The sequence below is a fragment of the Gadus macrocephalus genome, chromosome 5 (genome assembly GCF_031168955.1).
Source record: "Gadus macrocephalus chromosome 5, ASM3116895v1".
Classification (NCBI taxonomy): domain Eukaryota; kingdom Metazoa; phylum Chordata; class Actinopteri; order Gadiformes; family Gadidae; genus Gadus; species Gadus macrocephalus.
The window spans coordinates 709,404-727,675 of NC_082386.1; the positions used below are offsets into that span (position 1 = coordinate 709,404).

Consider the following 18,272-nt stretch of genomic DNA (forward strand, 5'->3'; position numbering starts at 1 on the left):
GAAATGGTTAACGAGTCTGACTACGGATCAGAAGATTCCAGGTTCGACTCCTGGCTAGCTCGAAAGATTGAAAAATGCCTGGAAACTAATGCTGGGTTATTATTCCAAAGAATAACATGCACTACACCAAATTGCTCTCAGGGTAGACATTTGAGTTTCACAGTGAACAATAGAGGTAGGAAAAAGTAATTTAATGGGGTGATATCATTCTATTTCACTTTTTCATTTGCTTTAGACTTTTATATGACGTTTGTAGACGGGTTAGAAGTCTGCTAAGCGAGAAGAATCTAAGTCCGAGCCATCGGGAGTATTCGTTCTCACCGAGTAAGAATACTCAGTGGAAGGAGCTGAAGTACAAAAGCCACGAAAAAAATTAGCTTTTCTTTTATTCTAAAAGAAAAGCTCATTTCCCCAACAAGATTGAATGCGCCATATTCATACCTAGCTATGGTCAGCCATTTGACTTTCACAATGAGAAAAATGGGCTTGGAATGAGAATTTTAAAGCAAGCGTCCTTTCTTATTGGACGAATTTTAATGATGGTCTGTGTTTATACAGGTGGGTTAGTGGCGCAATGGATAACGCGTCTGACTACGGATCAGAAGATTCCAGGTTCGACTCCTGGCTAGCTCGAAAGATTTTAAAATGCCTGGAAACTAATGCTGGGTTAATATTCCAAAGAATAACATGCACCACACCAAATTGCTCTCAGGGTAGACATTTGAGTTTCACAATGAACAATAGAGGTAGGAACAAGTAATTTTATGGGGTGATATCATTCTATTTCACTTTTTCATTTGCTTTAGACTTTTATATGACGTTTGTAGACGGGTTAGAAGTCTGCTAAGCGAGTTGAATCTAAGTCTGAGCCATCGGGAGTATTCGTTCTCACCGAGTAAGAATACTCAGTGGAAGGAGCTGAAGTACAAAAGCCACGAAAAAAATTAGCTTTTCTTTTATTCTAAAAGAAAAGCTAATTTCCCCAACAAGATTGAATGCGCCATATTCATACCTAGCTATGGTCAGCCATTTGACTTTCACAATGAGAAAAATGGGCTTGGAATGAGAATTTTAAAGCAAGTGTCCTTTCTTATTGGAAGAATTTTAATGATGGTCTGTGTTTAAACAGGTGGGCTTGTGGCGCAATGGATTACGTGTCTGACTACGGATCAGAAGATTACATGTTCGACTCCTGGCTAGCTCGAAAGATTTTAAGATGCCTGGAAACTAATGCTGGGTTATTATTCCAAAGAATAACATGCACCACACCAAATTGCTCTCAGGGTAGACATTTGAGTTTCACAATGAACAATAGAGGTAGGAACAAGTAATTATATGGGGTGATATCATTCTATTTCACTTTTTCCTTTGCTTTAGACTTTTATATGACGTTTGTAGACGGGTTAGAAGTCTGCTAAGCGAGATGAATCTAAGTCCGAGCCATCGGGAGTATTCGTTCTCACCGAGTAAGAATACTCAGTGGAAGGAGCTGAAGTACAAAAGCCACGAAAAAAATTAGCTTTTCTTTTATTCTAAAAGAAAAGCTCATTTCCCCAACAAGATTGAATGCGCCATATTCATACCTAGCTATGGTCAGCCATTTGACTTTCACAATGAGAAAAATGGGCTTGGAATGAGAATTTTAAAGCAAGAATATGGCGCATTCAATCTTGCGTCCTTTCATATTGGACGAATTTTAATGATGGTATGTGTTTACACAGGTGGGCTAGTGGCGCAATGGTTAACGAGTCTGACTACGGATCAGAAGATTCCAGGTTCGACTCCTGGCTAGCTCGAAAGATTGAAAAATGCCTGGAAACTAATGCTGGGTTATTATTCCAAAGAATAACATGCACCACACCAAATTGCTCTCAGGGTTGACATTTGAGTTTCACAATGAACAATAGAGGTAGGAACAAGTAATTTAATGGGGTGATATCATTCTATTTCACTTTTTCATTTGCTTTAGACTTTTATATGACGTTTGTAGACGGGTTAGAAGTCTGCTAAGCGAGAAGAATCTAAGTCCGAGCCATCGGGAGTATTCGTTCTCACCGAGTAAGAATACTCAGTGGAAGGAGCTGAAGTACAAAAGCCACGAAAAAAATTAGCTTTTCTTTTATTCTAAAAGAAAAGCTCATTTCCCCAACAAGATTGAATGCGCCATATTCATACCTAGCTATGGTCAGCCATTTGACTTTCACAATGAGAAAAATGGGCTTGGAATGAGAATTTTAAAGCAAGCGTCCTTTCTTATTGGACGAATTTTAATGATGGTCTGTGTTTATACAGGTGGGTTAGTGGCGCAATGGATAACGCGTCTGACTACGGATCAGAAGATTCCAGGTTCGACTCCTGGCTAGCTCGAAAGATTTTAAAATGCCTGGAAACTAATGCTGGGTTAATATTCCAAAGAATAACATGCACCACACCAAATTGCTCTCAGGGTAGACATTTGAGTTTCACAAAGAACAATAGAGGTAGGAAAAAGTAATTATATGGGGTGATATCATTCTATTTCACTTTTTCCTTTGCTTTAGACTTTTATATGACGTTTGTAGACGGGTTAGAAGTCTGCTAAGCGAGTTGAATCTAAGTCTGAGCCATCGGGAGTATTCGTTCTCACCGTGTAAGAATACTCAGTGGAAGGAGCTGAAGTACAAAAGCCACGAAAAAAATTAGCTTTTCTTTTATTCTAAAAGAAAAGCTAATTTCCCCAACAAGATTGAATGCGCCATATTCATACCTAGCTATGGTCAGCCATTTGACTTTCACAATGAGAAAAATGGGCTTGGAATGAGAATTTTAAAGCAAGCGTCCTTTCTTATTGGAAGAATTTTAATGATGGTCTGTGTTTAAACAGGTGGGCTTGTGGCGCAATGGATTACGTGTCTGACTACGGATCAGTAGATTACAGGTTCGACTCCTGGCTAGCTCGAAAGATTTTAAGATGCCTGGAAACTAATGCTGGGTTATTATTCCAAAGAATAACATGCACCACACCAAATTGCTCTCAGGGTAGACATTTGAGTTTCACAATGAACAATAGAGGTAGGAACAAGTAATTATATGGGGTGATATCATTCTATTTCACTTTTTCCTTTGCTTTAGACTTTTATATGACGTTTGTAGACGGGTTAGAAGTCTGCTAAGCGAGATGAATCTAAGTCCGAGCCATCGGGAGTATTCGTTCTCACCGAGTAAGAATACTCAGTGGAAGGAGCTGAAGTACAAAAGCCACGAAAAAAATTAGCTTTTCTTTTATTCTAAAAGAAAAGCTCATTTCCCCAACAAGATTGAATGCGCCATATTCATACCTAGCTATGGTCAGCCATTTGACTTTCACAATGAGAAAAATGGGCTTGGAATGAGAATTTTAAAGCAAGAATATGGCGCATTCAATCTTGCGTCCTTTCATATTGGACGAATTTTAATGATGGTATGTGTTTACACAGGTGGGCTAGTGGCGCAATGGTTAACGAGTCTGACTACGGATCAGAAGATTCCAGGTTCGACTCCTGGCTAGCTCGAAAGATTGAAAAATGCCTGGAAACTAATGCTGGGTTATTATTCCAAAGAATAACATGCACCACACCAAATTGCTCTCAGGGTAGACATTTGAGTTTCACAATGAACAATAGAGGTAGGAACAAGTAATTTAATGGGGTGATATCATTCTATTTCACTTTTTCATTTGCTTTAGACTTTTATATGACGTTTGTAGACGGGTTAGAAGTCTGCTAAGCGAGAAGAATCTAAGTCCGAGCCATCGGGAGTATTCGTTCTCACCGAGTAAGAATACTCAGTGGAAGGAGCTGAAGTACAAAAGCCACGAAAAAAATTAGCTTTTCTTTTATTCTAAAAGAAAAGCTCATTTCCCCAACAAGATTGAATGCGCCATATTCATACCTAGCTATGGTCAGCCATTTGACTTTCACAATGAGAAAAATGGGCTTGGAATGAGAATTTTAAAGCAAGCGTCCTTTCTTATTGGAAGAATTTTAATGATGGTCTGTGTTTATACAGGTGGGTTAGTGGCGCAATGGATAACGCGTCTGACTACGGATCAGAAGATTCCAGGTTCGACTCCTGGCTAGCTCGAAAGATTTTAAAATGCCTGGAAACTAATGCTGGGTTAATATTCCAAAGAATAACATGCACCACACCAAATTGCTCTCAGGGTAGACATTTGAGTTTCACAAAGAACAATAGAGGTAGGAAAAAGTAATTATATGGGGTGATATCATTCTATTTCACTTTTTCCTTTGCTTTAGACTTTTATATGACGTTTGTAGACGGGTTAGAAGTCTGCTAAGCGAGTTGAATCTAAGTCTGAGCCATCGGGAGTATTCGTTCTCACCGAGTAAGAATACTCAGTGGAAGGAGCTGAAGTACAAAAGCCACGAAAAAAATTAGCTTTTCTTTTATTCTAAAAGAAAAGCTAATTTCCCCAACAAGATTGAATGCGCCATATTCATACCTAGCTATGGTCAGCCATTTGACTTTCACAATGAGAAAAATGGGCTTGGAATGAGAATTTTAAAGCAAGCGTCCTTTCTTATTGGAAGAATTTTAATGATGGTCTGTGTTTAAACAGGTGGGCTTGTGGCGCAATGGATTACGTGTCTGACTACGGATCAGTAGATTACAGGTTCGACTCCTGGCTAGCTCGAAAGATTTTAAGATGCCTGGAAACTAATGCTGGGTTATTATTCCAAAGAATAACATGCACCACACCAAATTGCTCTCAGGGTAGACATTTGAGTTTCACAATGAACAATAGAGGTAGGAACAAGTAATTATATGGGGTGATATCATTCTATTTCACTTTTTCCTTTGCTTTAGACTTTTATATGACGTTTGTAGACGGGTTAGAAGTCTGCTAAGCGAGATGAATCTAAGTCCGAGCCATCGGGAGTATTCGTTCTCACCGAGTAAGAATACTCAGTGGAAGGAGCTGAAGTACAAAAGCCACGAAAAAAATTAGCTTTTCTTTTATTCTAAAAGAAAAGCTCATTTCCCCAACAAGATTGAATGCGCCATATTCATACCTAGCTATGGTCAGCCATTTGACTTTCACAATGAGAAAAATGGGCTTGGAATGAGAATTTTAAAGCAAGAATATGGCGCATTCAATCTTGCGTCCTTTCATATTGGACGAATTTTAATGATGGTATGTGTTTACACAGGTGGGCTAGTGGCGCAATGGTTAACGAGTCTGACTACGGATCAGAAGATTCCAGGTTCGACTCCTGGCTAGCTCGAAAGATTGAAAAATGCCTGGAAACTAATGCTGGGTTATTATTCCAAAGAATAACATGCACCACACCAAATTGCTCTCAGGGTAGACATTTGAGTTTCACAATGAACAATAGAGGTAGGAACAAGTAATTTAATGGGGTGATATCATTCTATTTCACTTTTTCATTTGCTTTAGACTTTTATATGACGTTTGTAGACGGGTTAGAAGTCTGCTAAGCGAGAAGAATCTAAGTCCGAGCCATCGGGAGTATTCGTTCTCACCGAGTAAGAATACTCAGTGGAAGGAGCTGAAGTACAAAAGCCACGAAAAAAATTAGCTTTTCTTTTATTCTAAAAGAAAAGCTCATTTCCCCAACAAGATTGAATGCGCCATATTCATACCTAGCTATGGTCAGCCATTTGACTTTCACAATGAGAAAAATGGGCTTGGAATGAGAATTTTAAAGCAAGCGTCCTTTCTTATTGGAAGAATTTTAATGATGGTCTGTGTTTATACAGGTGGGTTAGTGGCGCAATGGATAACGCGTCTGACTACGGATCAGAAGATTCCAGGTTCGACTCCTGGCTAGCTCGAAAGATTTTAAAATGCCTGGAAACTAATGCTGGGTTAATATTCCAAAGAATAACATGCACCACACCAAATTGCTCTCAGGGTAGACATTTGAGTTTCACAAAGAACAATAGAGGTAGGAAAAAGTAATTATATGGGGTGATATCATTCTATTTCACTTTTTCCTTTGCTTTAGACTTTTATATGACGTTTGTAGACGGGTTAGAAGTCTGCTAAGCGAGTTGAATCTAAGTCTGAGCCATCGGGAGTATTCGTTCTCACCGAGTAAGAATACTCAGTGGAAGGAGCTGAAGTACAAAAGCCACGAAAAAAATTAGCTTTTCTTTTATTCTAAAAGAAAAGCTAATTTCCCCAACAAGATTGAATGCGCCATATTCATACCTAGCTATGGTCAGCCATTTGACTTTCACAATGAGAAAAATGGGCTTGGAATGAGAATTTTAAAGCAAGCGTCCTTTCTTATTGGAAGAATTTTAATGATGGTCTGTGTTTAAACAGGTGGGCTTGTGGCGCAATGGATTACGTGTCTGACTACGGATCAGAAGATTACAGGTTCGACTCCTGGCTAGCTCGAAAGATTTTAAGATGCCTGGAAACTAATGCTGGGTTATTATTCCAAAGAATAACATGCACCACACCAAATTGCTCTCAGGGTAGACATTTGAGTTTCACAATGAACAATAGAGGTAGGAACAAGTAATTATATGGGGTGATATCATTCTATTTCACTTTTTCCTTTGCTTTAGACTTTTATATGACGTTTGTAGACGGGTTAGAAGTCTGCTAAGCGAGATGAATCTAAGTCCGAGCCATCGGGAGTATTCGTTCTCACCGAGTAAGAATACTCAGTGGAAGGAGCTGAAGTACAAAAGCCACGAAAAAAATTAGCTTTTCTTTTATTCTAAAACAAAAGCTCATTTCCCCAACAAGATTGAATGCGCCATATTCATACCTAGCTATGGTCAGCCATTTGACTTTCACAATGAGAAAAATGGGCTTGGAATGAGAATTTTAAAGCAAGAATATGGCGCATTCAATCTTGCGTCCTTTCATATTGGACGAATTTTAATGATGGTATGTGTTTACACAGGTGGGCTAGTGGCGCAATGGTTAACGAGTCTGACTACGGATCAGAAGATTCCAGGTTCGACTCCTGGCTAGCTCGAAAGATTGTAAAATGCCTGGAAACTAAAGCTGGGTTATTATTCCAAAGAATAACATGCACCACACCAAATTGCTCTCAGGGTAGACATTTGAGTTTCACAATGAACAATAGAGGTAGGAACAAGTAATTTAATGGGGTGATATCATTCTATTTCACTTTTTCATTTGCTTTAGACTTTTATATGACGTTTGTAGACGGGTTAGAAGTCTGCTAAGCGAGAAGAATCTAAGTCCGAGCCATCGGGAGTATTCGTTCTCACCGAGTAAGAATACTCAGTGGAAGGAGCTGAAGTACAAAAGCCACGAAAAAAATTAGCTTCTCTTTTATTCTAAAAGAAAAGCTCATTTCCCCAACAAGATTGAATGCGCCATATTCATACCTAGCTATGGTCAGCCATTTGACTTTCACAATGAGAAAAATGGGCTTGGAATGAGAATTTTAAAGCAAGAATATGGCGCATTCAATCTTGCGTCCTTTCATATTGGATGAATTTTAATGATGGTCTGTGTTTATACAGGTGGGTTAGTGGCGCAATGGATAACGCGTCTGACTACGGATCAGAAGATTCCAGGTTCGACTCCTGGCTAGCTCGAAAGATTATAAAATGCCTGGAAACTAATGCTGGGTTAATATTCCAAAGAATAACATGCACCACACCAAATTGCTCTCAGGGTAGACATTTGAGTTTCACAATGAACAATAGAGGTAGGAACAAGAAATGTTATGGGGTGATATCATTCTATTTCACTTTTTCATTTGCTTTAGACTTTTATATGATGTTTGTAGACGGGTTAGAAGTCTGCTAAGCGAGATGAATCTAAGTCCGAGCCATCGGGAGTATTCGTTCTCACCGAGTAAGAATACTCAGTGGAAGGAGCTGAAGTACAAAAGCCACGAAAAAAATTTGCTTTTCTTTTATTCTAAAAGAAAAGCTCATTTCCCCAACAAGATTGAATGCGCCATATTCATACCTAGCTATGGTCAGCCATTTGACTTTCACAATGAGAAAAATGGGCTTGGAATGAGAATTTTAAAACAAGCGTCCTTTCTTATTGGACGAATTTTAATGATGGTCTGTGTTTAAACAGGTGGGCTTGTGGCGCAATGGATAACTTGTCTGACTACGGATCAAATGATTGCAGGTTCGACTCCTGGCTAGCTCGAAAGATTTTAAAATGCCTGGTAACTAATGCTGGGTTATTATTCCAAAGAATAACATGCACCACACCAAATTGCTCTCAGGGTAGACATTTGAGTTTCACAATGAACTATAGAGGTAGGAACAAGTAATTATATGGGGTGATATCATTCTATTTCACTTTTTCCTTTGCTTTAGACTTTTATATGACGTTTGTAGACGGGTTAGAAGTCTGCTAAGCGAGAAGAACCTAAGTCCGAGCCATCGGGAGTATTCGTTCTCACCGAGTAAGAAAACTCAGTGGAAGGAGCTGAAGTACAAAAGCCACGAAAAAAAATTGCTTTTCTTTTATTCTAAAAGAAAAGCTCATTTCCCCAACAAGATTGAATGCGCCATTTTCATTCCTAGCTATGGTCAGCCATTTGACTTTCACAATGAGAAAAATGGGCTTGGAATGAGAATTTTAAAGCAAGCGTCCTTTCTTATTGGACGAATTTTAATGATGGTCTGTGTTTATACAGGTGGGCTAGTGGCGCAATGGATAACGCGTCTGACTACGGATCAGAAGATTCCAGGTTCGACTCCTGGCTAGCTCGAAAGATTTTAAAATGCATGGAAACTAATGCTGGGTTATTATTCCAAAGAATAACATGCACCACACCAAATTGCTCTCAGGGTAGACATTTGAGTTTCACAATGAACAATAGAGGTAGGAACAAGGAATTATATGGGGTGATATCATTCTATTTCACTTTTTCCTTTGCTTTAGACTTTCATATAACGTTTTAGACGTGTTAGAAGTCTGCTAAGCGAGAAGTATCTAAGTCCGAGCCATCGGGAGTATTCTGTCCCACTGAGTACAAATACTCAGTGGAAGGAGCTGAAGTGCAGAAGCCACAAAAAACACGAAAGAAATTAGCTATTCTTTTATTCTAAAAGAAAAGCTCATTTCCCCAACAAGATTGAATGCGCCATATTCATACCTAGCTATGGTCAGCCATTTGACTTTCACAATGAGAAAAATGGGCTTGGAATGAGAATTTTAAAGCAAGAATATGGCGCATTCAATCTTGCGTCCTTTCATATTGGACGAATTTTAATGATGGTCCGTGTTGAAACAGGTGGGTCAGTGGCGCAATGGATAACGCGTCTGACTACGGATCAGAAGATTCCAGGTTCGACTCCTGGCTAGCTCGAAAGATTTTAAAATGCCTGGAAACTAATGCTGGGTTATTATTCCAAAGAATAACATGCACCACACCAAATTGCTCTCAGGGTAGACATTTGAGTTTCACAATGAACAATAGAGGTAGGAACAAGTAATTTTATGGGGTGATATCATTCTATTTCACTTTTTCATTTGCTTTAGACTTTTATATGACGTTTGTAGACGGGTTAGAAGTCTGCTAAGCGAGAAGAATCTAAGTCCGAGCCATCGGGAGTATTCGTTCTCACCGAGTAAGAATACTCAGTGGAAGGAGCTGAAGTACAAAAGCCACGAAAAAAATTAGCTTTTCTTTTATTCTAAAAGAAAAGCTCATTTCCCCAACAAGATTGAATGCGCCATTTTCATTCCTAGCTATGGTCAGCCATTTGACTTTCACAATGAGAAAAATGGGCTTGGAATGAGAATTTTAAAGCAAGCGTCCTTTCTTATTGGAAGAATTTTAATGATGGTCTGTGTTTAAACAGGTGGGCTTGTGGCGCAATGGATTACGTGTCTGACTACGGATCAGAAGTTTCCAAGTTCGACTCCTGGCTAGCTCGAAAGATTTTAAGATGCCTGGAAAGTAATGCTGGGTTATTATTCCAAAGAATAACATGCACCACACCAAATTGCTCTCAGGGTAGACATTTGAGTTTCACAATGAACAATAGAGGTAGGAACAAGTAATTATATGGGGTGATATCATTCTATTTCACTTTTTCCTTTGCTTTAGACTTTTATATGACGTTTGTAGACGGGTTAGAAGTCTGCTAAGCGAGATGAATCTAAGTCCGAGCCATCGGGAGTATTCGTTCTCACCGAGTAAGAATACTCAGTGGAAGGAGCTGAAGTACAAAAGCCACGAAAAAAATTAGCTTTTCTTTTATTCTAAAAGAAAAGCTCATTTCCCCAACAAGATTGAATGCGCCATATTCATACCTAGCTATGGTCAGCCATTTGACTTTCACAATGAGAAAAATGGGCTTGGAATGAGAATTTTAAAGCAAGAATATGGCGCATTCAATCTTGCGTCCTTTCATATTGGACGAATTTTAATGATGGTATGTGTTTACACAGGTGGGCTAGTGGCGCAATGGTTAACGAGTCTGACTACGGATCAGAAGATTCCAGGTTCGACTCCTGGCTAGCTCGAAAGATTGAAAAATGCCTGGAAACTAATGCTGGGTTATTATTCCAAAGAATAACATGCACCACACCAAATTGCTCTCAGGGTAGACATTTGAGTTTCACAATGAACAATAGAGGTAGGAACAAGTAATTTAATGGGGTGATATCATTCTATTTCACTTTTTCATTTGCTTTAGACTTTTATATGACGTTTGTAGACGGGTTAGAAGTCTGCTAAGCGAGAAGAATCTAAGTCCGAGCCATCGGGAGTATTCGTTCTCACCGAGTAAGAATACTCAGTGGAAGGAGCTGAAGTACAAAAGCCACGAAAAAAATTAGCTTTTCTTTTATTCTAAAAGAAAAGCTCATTTCCCCAACAAGATTGAATGCGCCATATTCATACCTAGCTATGGTCAGCCATTTGACTTTCACAATGAGAAAAATGGGCTTGGAATGAGAATTTTAAAGCAAGCGTCCTTTCTTATTGGACGAATTTTAATGATGGTCTGTGTTTATACAGGTGGGTTAGTGGCGCAATGGATAACGCGTCTGACTACGGATCAGAAGATTCCAGGTTCGACTCCTGGCTAGCTCGAATGATATTAAAATGCCTGGAAACTAATGCTGGGTTAATATTCCAAAGAATAACATGCACCACACCAAATTGCTCTCAGGGTAGACATTTGAGTTTCACAAAGAACAATAGAGGTAGGAAAAAGTAATTATATGGGGTGATATCATTCTATTTCACTTTTTCCTTTGCTTTAGACTTTTATATGACGTTTGTAGACGGGTTAGAAGTCTGCTAAGCGAGTTGAATCTAAGTCTGAGCCATCGGGAGTATTCGTTCTCACCGAGTAAGAATACTCAGTGGAAGGAGCTGAAGTACAAAAGCCACGAAAAAAATTAGCTTTTCTTTTATTCTAAAAGAAAAGCTAATTTCCCCAACAAGATTGAATGCGCCATATTCATACCTAGCTATGGTCAGCCATTTGACTTTCACAATGAGAAAAATGGGCTTGGAATGAGAATTTTAAAGCAAGCGTCCTTTCTTATTGGACGAATTATAATGATGGTCTGTGTTTATACAGGTGGGCTAGTGGCGCAATGGATAACGCGTCTGACTACGGATCAGAAGATTCCAGGTTCGACTCCTGGCTAGCTCGAAAGATGTTAAAATGCCTGGAAACTAATGCTGGGTTATTATTCCAAAGAATAACATGCACCACACCAAATTGCTTTCAGGGTAGACATTTGAGTTTCACAATGAACAATAGAGGTAGGAACAAGTAATTTAATGGGGTGATATCATTCTATTTCACTTTTTCATTTGCTTTAGACTTTTATATGACGTTTGTAGACGGGTTAGAAGTCTGCTAAGCGAGAAGAATCAAAGTCCGAGCCATCGGGAGTATTCGTTCTCACCGAGTAAGAATACTCAGTGGAAGGAGCTGAAGTACAAAAGCCACGAAAAAAATTAGCTTTTCTTTTATTCTAAAAGAAAAGCTCATTTCCCCAACAAGATTGAATGCGCCATATTCATACCTAGCTATGGTCAGCCATTTGACTTTCACAATGAGAAAAATGGGCTTGGAATGAGAATTTTAAAGCAAGCGTCCTTTCTTATTGGAAGAATTTTAATGATGGTCTGTGTTTATACAGGTGGGTTAGTGGCGCAATGGATAACGCGTCTGACTACGGATCAGAAGATTCCAGGTTCGACTCCTGGCTAGCTCGAAAGATTTTAAAATGCCTGGAAACTAATGCTGGGTTAATATTCCAAAGAATAACATGCACCACACCAAATTGCTCTCAGGGTAGTCATTTGAGTTTCACAATGAACAATAGAGGTAGGAACAAGAAATGTTATGGGGTGATATCATTCTATTTCACTTTTTCATTTGCTTTAGACTTTTATATGATGTTTGTAGACGGGTTAGAAGTCTGCTAAGCGAGATGAATCTAAGTCCGAGCCATCGGGAGTATTCGTTCTCACCGAGTAAGAATACTCAGTGGAAGGAGCTGAAGTACAAAAGCCACGAAAAAAATTTGCTTTTCTTTTATTCTAAAAGAAAAGCTAATTTCCCCAACAAGATTGAATGCGCCATATTCATACCTAGCTATGGTCAGCCATTTGACTTTCACAATGAGAAAAATGGGCTTGGAATGAGAATTTTAAAGCAAGCGTCCTTTCTTATTGGACGAATTTTAATGATGTGTGTTTATACAGGTGGGCTAGTGGCGCAATGGATAACGCGTCTGACTACGGATCAGAAGATTCCAGGTTCGACTCCTGGCTAGCTCGAAAGATTTTAAAATGCCTGGAAACTAATGCTGGGTTATTATTCCAAAGAATAACATGCACCACACCAAATTGCTCTCAGGGTAGACATTTGAGTTTCACAATGAACAATAGAGGTAGGAACAAGTAATTTTATGGGGTGATATCATTCTATTTCACTTTTTCATTTGCTTTAGACTTTTATACGACGTTTGTAGACGGGTTAGAAGTCTGCTAAGCGAGAAGAATCTAAGTCCGAGCCATCGGGAGTATTCGTTCTCACCGAGTAAGAATACTCAGTGGAAGGAGCTGAAGTACAAAAGCCACGAAAAAAATTACCTTTTCTTTTATTCTAAAAGAAAAGCTCATTTCCCCAACAAGATTGAATGCGCCATTTTCATTCCTAGCTATGGTCAGCCATTTGACTTTCACAATGAGAAAAATGGGCTTGGAATGAGAATTTTAAAGCAAGCGTCCTTTCTTATTGGAAGAATTTTAATGATGGTCTGTGTTTAAACAGGTGGGCTTGTGGCGCAATGGATTACGTGTCTGACTACGGATCAGATGTTTCCAAGTTCGACTCCTGGCTAGCTCGAAAGATTTTAAGATGCCTGGAAAGTAATGCTGGGTTATTATTCCAAAGAATAACATGCACCACACCAAATTGCTCTCAGGGTAGACATTTGAGTTTCACAATGAACAATAGAGGTAGGAACAAGTAATTATATGGGGTGATATCATTCTATTTCACTTTTTCCTTTGCTTTAGACTTTTATATGACGTTTGTAGACGGGTTAGAAGTCTGCTAAGCGAGATGAATCTAAGTCCGAGCCATCGGGAGTATTCGTTCTCACCGAGTAAGAATACTCAGTGGAAGGAGCTGAAGTACAAAAGCCACGAAAAAAATTAGCTTTTCTTTTATTCTAAAAGAAAAGCTCATTTCCCCAACAAGATTGAATGCGCCATATTCATACCTAGCTATGGTCAGCCATTTGACTTACACAATGAGAAAAATGGGCTTGGAATGAGAATTTTAAAGCAAGAATATGGCGCATTCAATCTTGCGTCCTTTCATATTGGACGAATTTTAATGATGGTATGTGTTTACACAGGTGGGCTAGTGGCGCAATGGTTAACGAGTCTGACTACGGATCAGAAGATTCCAGGTTCGACTCCTGGCTAGCTCGAAAGATTGAAAAATGCCTGGAAACTAATGCTGGGTTATTATTCCAAAGAATAACATGCACCACACCAAATTGCTCTCAGGGTAGACATTTGAGTTTCACAATGAACAATAGAGGTAGGAATAAGTAATTTAATGGGGTGATATCATTCTATTTCACTTTTTCATTTGCTTTAGACTTTTATATGACGTTTGTAGACGGGTTAGAAGTCTGCTAAGCGAGAAGAATCTAAGTCCGAGCCATCGGGAATATTCGTTCTCACCGAGTAAGAATACTCAGTGGAAGGAGCTGAAGTACAAAAGCCACGAAAAAAATTAGCTTTTCTTTTATTCTAAAAGAAAAGCTCATTTCCCCAACAAGATTGAATGCGCCATATTCATACCTAGCTATGGTCAGCCATTTGACTTTCACAATGAGAAAAATGGGCTTGGAATGAGAATTTTAAAGCAAGCGTCCTTTCTTATTGGACGAATTTTAATGATGGTATGTGTTTACACAGGTGGGCTAGTGGCGCAATGGTTAACGAGTCTGACTACGGATCAGAAGATTCCAGGTTCGACTCCTGGCTAGCTCGAAAGATTGAAAAATGCCTGGAAACTAATGCTGGGTTATTATTCCAAAGAATAACATGCACCACACCAAATTGCTCTCAGGGTAGACATTTGAGTTTCACAATGAACAATAGAGGTAGGAATAAGTAATTTAATGGGGTGATATCATTCTATTTCACTTTTTCATTTGCTTTAGACTTTTATATGACGTTTGTAGACGGGTTAGAAGTCTGCTAAGCGAGAAGAATCTAAGTCCGAGCCATCGGGAATATTCGTTCTCACCGAGTAAGAATACTCAGTGGAAGGAGCTGAAGTACAAAAGCCACGAAAAAAATTAGCTTTTCTTTTATTCTAAAAGAAAAGCTCATTTCCCCAACAAGATTGAATGCGCCATATTCATACCTAGCTATGGTCAGCCATTTGACTTTCACAATGAGAAAAATGGGCTTGGAATGAGAATTTTAAAGCAAGCGTCCTTTCTTATTGGACGAATTTTAATGATGGTCTGTGTTTATACAGGTGGGTTAGTGGCGCAATGGATAACGCGTCTGACTACGGATCAGAAGATTCCAGGTTCGACTCCTGGCTAGCTCGAAAGATTTTAAAATGCCTGGAAACTAATGCTGGGTTAATATTCCAAAGAATAACATGCACCACACCAAATTGCTCTCAGGGTAGACATTTGAGTTTCACAATGAACAATAGAGGTAGGAACAAGAAATGTTATGGGGTGATATCATTCTATTTCACTTTTTCATTTGCTTTAGACTTTTATATGATGTTTGTAGACGGGTTAGAAGTCTGCTAAGCGAGATGAATCTAAGTCCGAGCCATCGGGAGTATTCGTTCTCACCGTGTAAGAATACTCAGTGGAAGGAGCTGAAGTACAAAAGCCACGAAAAAAATTTGCTTTTCTTTTATTCTAAAAGAAAAGCTAATTTCCCCAACAAGATTGAATGCGCCATATTCATACCTAGCTATGGTCAGCCATTTGACTTTCACAATGAGAAAAATGGGCTTGGAATGAGAATTTTAATGCAAGCGTCCTTTCTTATTGGACGAATTTTAATGATGGTCTGTGATTAAACAGGTGGGCTTGTGGCGGAATGGATAACTTGTCTGACTACGGATCAAATTATTCCAGGTTCGACTCCTGGCTAGCTCGAAAGATTTTAAAATGCCTGGTAACTAATGCTGGGTTATTATTCCAAAGAATAACATGCACCACACCAAATTGCTCTCAGGGTAGACATTTGAGTTTCACAATGAACTATAGAGGTAGGAACAAGTAATTATATGGGGTGATATCATTCTATTTCACTTTTTCCTTTGCTTTAGACTTTTATATGACGTTTGTAGACGGGTTAGAAGTCTGCTAAGCGAGAAGAACCTAAGTCCGAGCCATCGGGAGTATTCGTTCTCACCGAGTAAGAAAACTCAGTGGAAGGAGCTGAAGTACAAAAGCCACGAAAAAAATTTGCTTTTCTTTTATTCTAAAAGAAAAGCTCATTTCCCCAACAAGATTGAATGCGCCATATTCATACCTAGCTATGGTCAGCCATTTGACTTTCACAATGAGAAAAATGGGCTTGGAATGAGAATTTTAAAGCAAGCGTCCTTTCTTATTGGACGAATTTTAATGATGGTCTGTGTTTATACAGGTGGGCTAGTGGCGCAATGGATAACGCGTCTGACTACGGATCAGAAGATTCCAGGTTCGACTCCTGGCTAGCTCGAAAGATTTTAAAATGCCTGGAAACTAATGCTGGGTTATTATTCCAAAGAATAACATGCACCACACCAAATTGCTCTCAGGGTAGACATTTGAGTTTCACAATGAACAATAGAGGTAGGAACAAGGAATTTAATGGGGTGATATCATTCTATTTCACTTTTTCCTTTGCTTTAGACTTTCATATAACGTTTTAGACGTGTTAGAAGTCTGCTAAGCGAGAAGTATCTAAGTCCGAGCCATCGGGAGTATTCTGTCCCACCGAGTACGAATACTCAGTGGAAGGAGCTGAAGTGCAGAAGCCACAAAAAACACGAAAGAAATTAGCTATTCTTTTATTCTAAAAGAAAAGCTCATTTCCCCAACAAGATTGAATGCGCCATATTCATACCTAGCTATGGTCAGCCATTTGACTTTCACAATGAGAAAAATGGGCTTGGAATGAGAATTTTAAAGCAAGAATATGGCGCATTCAATCTTGCGTCCTTTCATATTGGACGAATTTTAATGATGGTATGTGTTTACACAGGTGGGCTAGTGGCGCAATGGTTAACGAGTCTGACTACGGATCAGTAGATTCCAGGTTCGACTCCTGGCTAGCTCGAAAGATTTTAAAATGCCTGGAAAATAATGCTGGGTTATTATTCCAAAGAATAACATGCACCACACCAAATTGCTCTCAGGGTAGACATTTGAGTTTCACAATGAACAATAGAGGTAGGAACAAGTAATTTTATGGGGTGATATCATTCTATTTCACTTTTTCATTTGCTTTAGACTTTTATATGACGTTTGTAGACGGGTTAGAAGTCTGCTAAGCGAGAAGAATCTAAGTCCGAGCCATCGGGAGTATTCGTTCTCACCGAGTAAGAATACTCAGTGGAAGGAGCTGAAGTACAAAAGCCACGAAAAAAATTAGCTTTTCTTTTATTCTAAAAGAAAAGCTCATTTCCCCAACAAGATTGAATGCGCCATATTCATACCTAGCTATGGTCAGCCATTTGACTTTCACAATGAGAAAAATGGGCTTGGAATGAGAATTTTAAAGCAAGCGTCCTTTCTTATTGGACGAATTTTAATGATGGTCTGTGTTTATACAGGTGGGCTAGTGGCGCAATGGATAACGCGTCTGACTACGGATCAGAAGATTCTAGGTTCGACTCCTGGCTAGCTCGAAAGATTTTAAAATGCCTGGAAACTAATGCTGGGTTATTATTCCAAAGAATAACATGCACCACACCAAATTGCTCTCAGGGTAGACATTTGAGTTTCACAATGAACAATAGAGGTAGGAACAAGTAATTTTATGGGGTGATATCATTCTATTTCACTTTTTCATTTGCTTTAGACTTTTATATGACGTTTGTAGACGGGTTAGAAGACTGCTAAGCGAGAAGAATCTAAGTCCGAGCCATCGGGAGTATTCGTTCTCACCGAGTAAGAATACTCAGTGGAAGGAGCTGAAGTACAAAAGCCACGAAAAAAATTACCTTTTCTTTTATTCTAAAAGAAAAGCTCATTTCCCCAACAAGATTGAATGCGCCATTTTCATTCCTAGCTATGGTCAGCCATTTGACTTTCACAATGAGAAAAATGGGCTTGGAATGAGAATTTTAAAGCAAGCGTCCTTTCTTATTGGAAGAATTTTAATGATGGTCTGTGTTTAAACAGGTGGGCTTGTGGCGCAATGGATTACGTGTCTGACTACGGATCAGAAGTTTCCAAGTTCGACTCCTGGCTAGCTCGAAAGATTTTAAGATGCCTGGAAAGTAATGCTGGGTTATTATTCCAAAGAATAACATGCACCACACCAAATTGCTCTCAGGGTAGACATTTGAGTTTCACAATGAACAATAGAGGTAGGAACCAGTAATTTTATGGGGTGATATCATTCTATTTCACTTTTTCATTTGCTTTAGACTTTTATATGACGTTTGTAGACGGGTTAGAAGTCTGCTAAGCGAGAAGAATCTAAGTCCGAGCCATCGGGAGTATTCGTTCTCACCGAGTAAGAATACTCAGTGGAAGGAGCTGAAGTACAAAAGCCACGAAA

At 39.0% G+C, this 18,272-nt stretch overlaps 12 non-coding genes across 12 annotated transcripts; all 12 read left to right on the forward strand.

Moving 5' to 3' along the window:
- Positions 1-560: 560 nt before the first annotated feature.
- Positions 561-633, forward strand: trnar-acg (transfer RNA arginine (anticodon ACG)). The gene has a single exon. It is a non-coding gene; the product is annotated as a tRNA-Arg (tRNA).
- A 1,661-nt stretch (positions 634-2,294) lies between these two features.
- Positions 2,295-2,367, forward strand: trnar-acg (transfer RNA arginine (anticodon ACG)). Its single transcript has one exon. It is a non-coding gene; the product is annotated as a tRNA-Arg (tRNA).
- A 1,661-nt stretch (positions 2,368-4,028) lies between these two features.
- Positions 4,029-4,101, forward strand: trnar-acg (transfer RNA arginine (anticodon ACG)). The gene has a single exon. It is a non-coding gene; the product is annotated as a tRNA-Arg (tRNA).
- A 1,661-nt stretch (positions 4,102-5,762) lies between these two features.
- On the forward strand, positions 5,763-5,835 carry trnar-acg (transfer RNA arginine (anticodon ACG)). Its single transcript has one exon. It is a non-coding gene; the product is annotated as a tRNA-Arg (tRNA).
- A 1,682-nt stretch (positions 5,836-7,517) lies between these two features.
- On the forward strand, positions 7,518-7,590 carry trnar-acg (transfer RNA arginine (anticodon ACG)). Its single transcript has one exon. It is a non-coding gene; the product is annotated as a tRNA-Arg (tRNA).
- Positions 7,591-8,659: 1,069 nt separating this feature from the next.
- On the forward strand, positions 8,660-8,732 carry trnar-acg (transfer RNA arginine (anticodon ACG)). The gene has a single exon. It is a non-coding gene; the product is annotated as a tRNA-Arg (tRNA).
- Positions 8,733-10,993: 2,261 nt separating this feature from the next.
- trnar-acg (transfer RNA arginine (anticodon ACG)) lies at positions 10,994-11,066 on the forward strand. Its single transcript has one exon. It is a non-coding gene; the product is annotated as a tRNA-Arg (tRNA).
- A 498-nt stretch (positions 11,067-11,564) lies between these two features.
- trnar-acg (transfer RNA arginine (anticodon ACG)) lies at positions 11,565-11,637 on the forward strand. Its single transcript has one exon. It is a non-coding gene; the product is annotated as a tRNA-Arg (tRNA).
- A 498-nt stretch (positions 11,638-12,135) lies between these two features.
- Positions 12,136-12,208, forward strand: trnar-acg (transfer RNA arginine (anticodon ACG)). The gene has a single exon. It is a non-coding gene; the product is annotated as a tRNA-Arg (tRNA).
- A 495-nt stretch (positions 12,209-12,703) lies between these two features.
- trnar-acg (transfer RNA arginine (anticodon ACG)) lies at positions 12,704-12,776 on the forward strand. The gene has a single exon. It is a non-coding gene; the product is annotated as a tRNA-Arg (tRNA).
- A 2,232-nt stretch (positions 12,777-15,008) lies between these two features.
- trnar-acg (transfer RNA arginine (anticodon ACG)) lies at positions 15,009-15,081 on the forward strand. The gene has a single exon. It is a non-coding gene; the product is annotated as a tRNA-Arg (tRNA).
- Positions 15,082-16,150: 1,069 nt separating this feature from the next.
- trnar-acg (transfer RNA arginine (anticodon ACG)) lies at positions 16,151-16,223 on the forward strand. Its single transcript has one exon. It is a non-coding gene; the product is annotated as a tRNA-Arg (tRNA).
- Positions 16,224-18,272: the final 2,049 nt, after the last annotated feature.